Source organism: Lemur catta, chromosome 3, assembly GCF_020740605.2.
Source record: "Lemur catta isolate mLemCat1 chromosome 3, mLemCat1.pri, whole genome shotgun sequence".
Taxonomy (NCBI): domain Eukaryota; kingdom Metazoa; phylum Chordata; class Mammalia; order Primates; family Lemuridae; genus Lemur; species Lemur catta.
The window spans coordinates 102,752,100-102,758,838 of record NC_059130.1 but is presented as its reverse complement, the minus strand read 5'-3'; positions in this window follow the sequence as shown (position 1 = coordinate 102,758,838).

Here is a 6,739-nt window from a genome sequence, read left to right as displayed (position 1 = left end):
GGCACTTTTCTTAAGTGTAATTTGTTTTTCTCCTGTACAAAACCCACACACACTTCTCAGGCTGTCCTTGTATTTGCTGTCATGTAAGAGCTTTGTCAGTATTTGAGCCAAACTGATAATTTAGGGTTAAACTGGTGGCCCTGGGCAGTGATTCCAGCTCTTGCCGTGCCTTCACACCGCCCAGGTGTACACACAACCCACTGGCAGAGGTTCTCCTGTATTCTCAATTGGGCACATCCTCACGGGAGAACGTTGAGACTCTGTGAGAGAGGGCTGGCCTAGTGCAGACCACTGTGAGCTCATCAAAGAGTGGGAACAACAGGGACAGCCTTACAAAGCCATTAATCCCAGCAGCAATAGCCAGTGTTTATGGAGCAATTGCTCTTCGGCAAGGTCTGTGCTGAGCACTCATTTCATCCTCAGGGCTAGCAGCCCTAGCAGATGATACTACCTTTCTCCCCTTTTCCCAGAGGAGAAAACTAAGGCTTGGGAAAGTTAAAGGACTTGTATTGGTCACACATCTGAAAATGGGGGAGGCAGGGTTCAACCAGATCTGTCTCCAGAGTCTGAGGTGCTCAGCGCTGTACTGAATTCCCTTTCTTGTTAGGCAGGTAACTCAGGTGCCAGAATCTCCAAGCACTTTGTAGACCACATTTCCTGTTATAATTACATTATCAATTCTCCTTTTAATAAATATGGAAAGTAAGAATCCCTAAAGATTAAAGACTTGGGATTTTCAGAATGGACGAGTGGCTTTGAGCAAGGCTGAGCCATTATCAAGGTACTTGGTGTGAGTTTCCATCTTTTCAATAATATGGGTGAGAGATACGAGTGGGTTGAGATCGGGAAAGATATGTGGCCAAAGTGATTTTTCTTCTAATAAGATGCTGCTCTGGCCAAGGAAACGGGGTTTAAGGGTTTCCCTTTTTTCAGGGTCAGTCCTGCTCCTTGGATGATTGTAGGTTACAGAAACCTGGGATTCCTCACCAGAGCTCACTCGTCCCTATGTTTTTGCCTCTCTGACCCTTTTCCTTTGGGTACAGCAGCAGCTTTGCTCCTGGTCCCTGTCCAAGGCTGAGGTACGAGAGAGGTGGAAGGAGTTGGTCTGGATCGGGGGCTTTGAGACTGTTCTGCATTCCATCCTGTCCCAGGCCTGCCCAGTGCTTTCTACATATTGGCCATCGAGCCACACCTCCCACACAGACAGGCTGAAGCAGAAAGGGTCACACGGGATGGTTTTCTAATTTGCAGCACTTGGCCTCTGGAATTTCTCCTTAGAAGTGTTTAAAAATGTTGACCAAGGACTTGGGTTTCCATAGGGTTTTAAAGGAAAATCCCTTTCCCGACATCCCCTTATGACTCTGGGATGCCTTTCCTACCCTGCTTATTTCATGGACTTGGGAAGCACCTATCAGATAGTGGACATACTGCAACTTTAAAGAATGGAACTTTCTATTCACACGTGAGGGAGTCAGTGGAGAGATTTGCTGCTCCCACATAATGAGATCTGTCTTTAACCCCTTCCTCTGCTTCAGAACCTCCCTTCCTAAGAACCAGATCCTGTGGGATCACTGTCGGCTCCTCCCAAGCTTACCTCTCCATGTTCACATTATCTCTGGGGGGCAGGGGTCATGGGACAAGCCCTGGCTTGAAGTCAGCAGATGTCAGTAACTGCAATACGATGATGTGCGGAGTAATGTGAGTCGAGAGGAAGGGTCCCGAAGGAGAGGGAGGGCGTTCCAGAGAAAGGCACCGTGGTTGGAATACCATGGGTTTGGGGTGGGGTGTAAAGTGGGAGGTAAGGAATGGGGAGAGCTGGTACTGGAGGGGTGCTGGGTAACGTCATGGAGGGCCTCACATGTGAGTGGGGCCCGGACGTCGGGCCCAAGGCAACTTGTTCAGATTTGCACTGTCAAAATCTAACAGCAGAGTGGGACTTGGGCACGCTACTGTCAGGATGGGCTGTTGGGACACTATTGTTCCAGTTAAAATGTGAGGGTCTAAACCAGACCAGTGGCACACTGAAGGGGAGGGGATGGAGTGGAGCCGTCTCAGAGGCGGACCCGAGGACAGCGGAGGAAGCCAGAAGACTGGGTAGAGTGTGTCCTCATTCGGAAATGGGGACACAAGGAGGAGATGCAGATAGGGCAGGAGGGCAGGAGATGATTAGTTTGAGATATTTGGGACTTGAGGTGCCTAATGGAAATCTGGGTGACGATTGCGTTTGGCTATCTGGGCCTGAAGCTAGGGGAGCGGTTAGGATTAGAGAGTTATCTGGGTATGCACAGTAGTTAAACTCGTGAGAAAGGGAGTGTTTCGAGGTCAAAGAAATACTGGGCCTAGGACAGAACTGGTTGAGAAGCACTAAGATGGAGAGGAAGGTGCCCCTCAAAGGAGATCTAGACCATTCCTCACTCCCACCCCCGGTCCCCACCATTTTTTGGACCCTGCCTCCCTTGCTGCTGACAACTGCATTTTCACCGTAGCTCTGAGTTTTCTGGAACTTCCTCTGTGGAAGCCAAGATGAGCTCTGTGTGGGAGTGAGATGGGGATCCCCCTTTTCCCTGCTCCTGGTAGTGTGCTAGTGTCCCGTGTTCTCAGTGAACGGTTTCAACGTTTATTATTATCACTCTTGTCTCACAGCACTTAACTATAGGTCCAGTCGCGACTGCGTGGGCCAAGAGCGGAAACTGGGCTCAGGTGGTCCCTCCCTCTCTGTCTATGCAGCTCTTCCTCTGGAAGACGGACTCTTGCCAGGGGCTTCAGTGTTTGGGGCCTGACCCGTTAGCTTGCCGGGCACCCAGGCATCCTCCGGCAGGTCTACGCTGCTCAAATAAACTGACATCTAGTTTTACATGTCCTGAGCTTTGTTAGTGTGAGTGTGCTCTAGGGAAGTAGAGTCATTCTGCAGAAAGGGGGACGGTTTCTCAGCCTGCCCGGCCACAGGTCGGACCCTGGTGATGAAACGCCAGGGCAGCGAGTGCTGCTCCGGGAGGGTGTTACATGTGAGCTGCAGGATCATCCCCCCAGATGGCTGCAGCCTTCACTGGGTTTCTGTACCATCCTCCCCAAGAAGGGCATTGGCTCCTCTGAAGTGGCCAAAAGGTACCGAAGGGACCTTAGGACTCCCATTCCCCAGCGCCTCAGCAGGCTGCAGACACAAGGTAGGGGCTGGGAAGGGTGGGGCTAGGGCTTTTTAGATACCCAGGTTCTGCTTGGGCCTTGGCCTCAGCAGCTGAACTCATGCTCATGGCCGCCTCGGCCTCATTGTGCCCCGTAGCCTCCTCCCTGAGCCGTGTAAAGCGACCAGGGTCCCCCATGTTAAAAATGTAGAGTCAGGACCTCTGGGCAGCTCTTCTCCCTGCCTCTTCCTGTTCTGGGGCCCCAGGTGGGGACAGCCCCCTGCCTTCGGGCTGCAGAAAAGAGTTTAGTCACTTTGTGAAGGGGAGTGGCACCCTGTGGGGACAAGGGTGCAGTTTTGAGGTACACAAATGGACCCGTGTCACCCGGGCTGCTCTGGCTCTTTGTGTTCTGGAGTCTGTCCTCGGCTTGCTTCTCCATTCTCTCCATTCCAGTTGTTTTTTTTTAACCACCATGCACCATGTGGATGCTGGTGACACCCAGATCTGTCTCCCAGCCTGGCCTCTCCTCCTAGGAGCCCAGCTGCCCGTGGCCAGCCCTGCTTGGGCGATGCCGATTGAGCACGTGCATTCACATACACGCTCAGTGGCTCCCAAGCAGGCTGCCTCCACCTCCCAGCGAGCCTTATGCTCGTCCCCAACTCAGTCCTGCCAACACACACTCTCCCTTCTAAGGGCCTTTCCAGGTGGGCTGGGCTTACCCAGCTGCCTGAGAGGTCTCTCTGAATGGACTTAATACCTAAAGTCAAAATGAATCATGCGAAACATCCCCTTGTCTCAATTTTTATCCATCCTCCCTTTGGATGTCCCTCAGCCCCCTCCCATCAGCAGCAAACATCTCCAGCCCCTGCCCCGATCTGCTGCATACAGTGGGAGCTCAGGGAAGGCTTTGCAGGACGGGCAGGATTCGAACTGGGCCTCGAAGCCCGGGGTGGTGGTAGGCATTGTAGTCTTCCCCCACCACAGGTCCTGGCTGTCCGTCTCTTCACATGCCCAACATCAGTGCTGGCATGTCTGTGGCATCATTTTTGCCCTCGGATTTTCAGCAAACCTGCAGTTACCTGCAAATCATGTTTCAGCAGGTAAAGGCACGTACCTTCCTTACCTTGTTAGTTGCCCCAGCCCACGCTGCAGCTGAGTGGGCGACTTCTGCTCCTCATTTCCCTCTGTCACATCTCACTTGGTCCCCAGTCAGGAACCCTCGTGGGAACCTGTGCCCCAGTAACCCCGCTGCTGGAGGAAGAGACAGAGCTCAGGAGGTCCTGTTTCTTCTCAGTGTATGGTCAGTTCTCCCACTTCTCAAAGCTGAGAGCGTCTTTGTTTCAACAGCCACTCAGTTAAGTCAAGAGCATTAAAAGAGTAAAACACAGAATCCAATTAGATAATTTTGCCTAAACACACTGTAGTAGACTAGGGATTCACACAGACATTGATTTTCTAATCAGGGCACTGTTAGTGATTCTCCTTGTACATAAAGATTCTGATCCTGCCTGCCATCCTGTGACACTTACTTCTGAAGTCATATTTTTCACATTTCCTTGTAGGAAAATACCTCATAATTGTGCCACCTACAGGGTGGGGGCCACAGGAAGGGAGATTAGGAAACCGAGACTCTCCTTGCAGATGCATCTGAGCCCGAGCAGGAGAGGAGCCACAGCTGGGGAGGACAGAACGGTTGTCATTAAAACCTTGAGAGTCACTGGGGCTCAGGGTTGTCACTAAAACTTTGAGAGTCACTGGGGCTCAGGGAGCCCTAACTTGGTGGCAGGCAACAATTGTGATGCAGAGGGGAAAGGGGTCTTCTCCCTCCTTCCGCAGAACACAGCTTGGCTTCAGTGCTTTGGGGATTGATGGACCACAGAGTAGCTTCTGCATGTTTATGGGCAGTGGAGACCAGCAGGGGGTGGTAGTGAGAACCTTCTTTGGAAACCCTCCACTGCACACTTGAGCCAGGGGCAGGGCAGGAGAGGACGCCTCTATGGACAGCACCATTGGAAAGGGCTTGTTCATGACCACGTAAGAGGACCCCAACCCAAGCCTGCCCCGATGTTTCCCAGAAATAATAGATGGAGGAGGTAAGACTGGCGGGGCTGGGGGCCCAGCGTCAGCGGTGAGGGTGGCAGCTCACGCAGAAACAGGAGAAGCAGGAAACACAATGTTCTCTCCAGGGACCTTTCTTGACCAATCAATTTCTTATGGAAATTAGACATGTGTGATTGATTTTAGTTCCCTCTTGGTGACTTTAAAATGGATGCAATTTTGGCCACCAGGAGGCTCAGGAATTTAATGTCCAATTCAAAAAACAGAACAATCCCTTTTGGTTTTGCAATTTGTGCACCAATCGCTGGCTTCATTTTATTAGGGTTTGTTTCCACTTCCTTGTTCTTCATTATTTTCTTTTTCCTGTGCTATTATGTTTGTCTCTTAAAGCTAGTCAAACCCTTTTTTGGGATGGAGTGTCCTGATAAGGTAATAAATTATATTAAACTACTGCTGAAAAAAAAACGAATGTGTTTTGGATTCTTCTGGTATCTTCCTGGTCGTACCAAAAGCAGGCAGGAGAGGAGGAGGGAAGTCAGCGTGACACAGTGAGGCCATCAGGAAGATGGGGACCCGAGATCTCAAGCCCCTCGCGCTGGGCGGGCAGCTCCCTTTCACTGCCCTCTGGTTCTTCAGACACGTGGACAACCCTGGGAGTCATTGCCTCCTGCCGGTACAGATGGCTCCTTGGTCTGCTGGCCTTCTCGTACATCTACTTTGAGGTCCCTCCACGCTTGGAAACCTGAGGTGTCTGGGACCCAAATAACACAAGGATGATTACGGATGAGAAGAAAGGGGAGAGTGCTGAGGCTTGAATCTTGCCTGGCTCTTCTGATTGCTTCACAGTGGTTCAGGAGCTGAGCTGACACACTGTGTGCGTGAGAAGGAGGGGAGAGCCAGAGGGTCTTAACGGGGAGTCTTTCTTCTCCTTCCTCCATTCATTTTCCTTCTTCCGGTAACATTCAGAGGACTTCGTAGCTCAAGGTTGAAGTTTCTTAATTTGGCCTTTAGACCCCATTATCCTCAAATTCTAACTGTGAATTGGTAGAGAAACAGCAGTATTTCAGAGTTTGACATGGCTTTGCTCAAAATCCACTGGAAACCTGTTTTTTTCCTGTAGGAGTCGGAATCTCCAGTGTAGGTGAGGACAGTGGCGGTCGGCACACACTAACATTCTGCATGTCGTGGGATGAAGATGAGCTATGAGGGGAAATGGTCATGGTCTCTCTGAGTAGCAAGCTCTGGGTCTTGTTCACATGTTTTTGTGTAACTTCTTTCTAGAAGTTGCTTCGTTACTGAACAGACTCACAGGGCTGACCTTCTTGGAAGTGAGAATGGAGGCCACAGACTCTTCATTGTCCATAATCTTGCTGTTAACTGTGGTTTGGCCACAAGTTCGGCAGAGCATAGAGGTCACTTATAAATGTCGGGGTTCACTAAGGCTGGCCAGCAAATCCAGGCAGGAAGAAGAACTCCATTATCTGAAAGGGTCCAATGTAGGAGCCAGAGAGCTGGTCAAGTCCAGTACCACTGAGAATGTGATATTAGGGAAAAAGTCC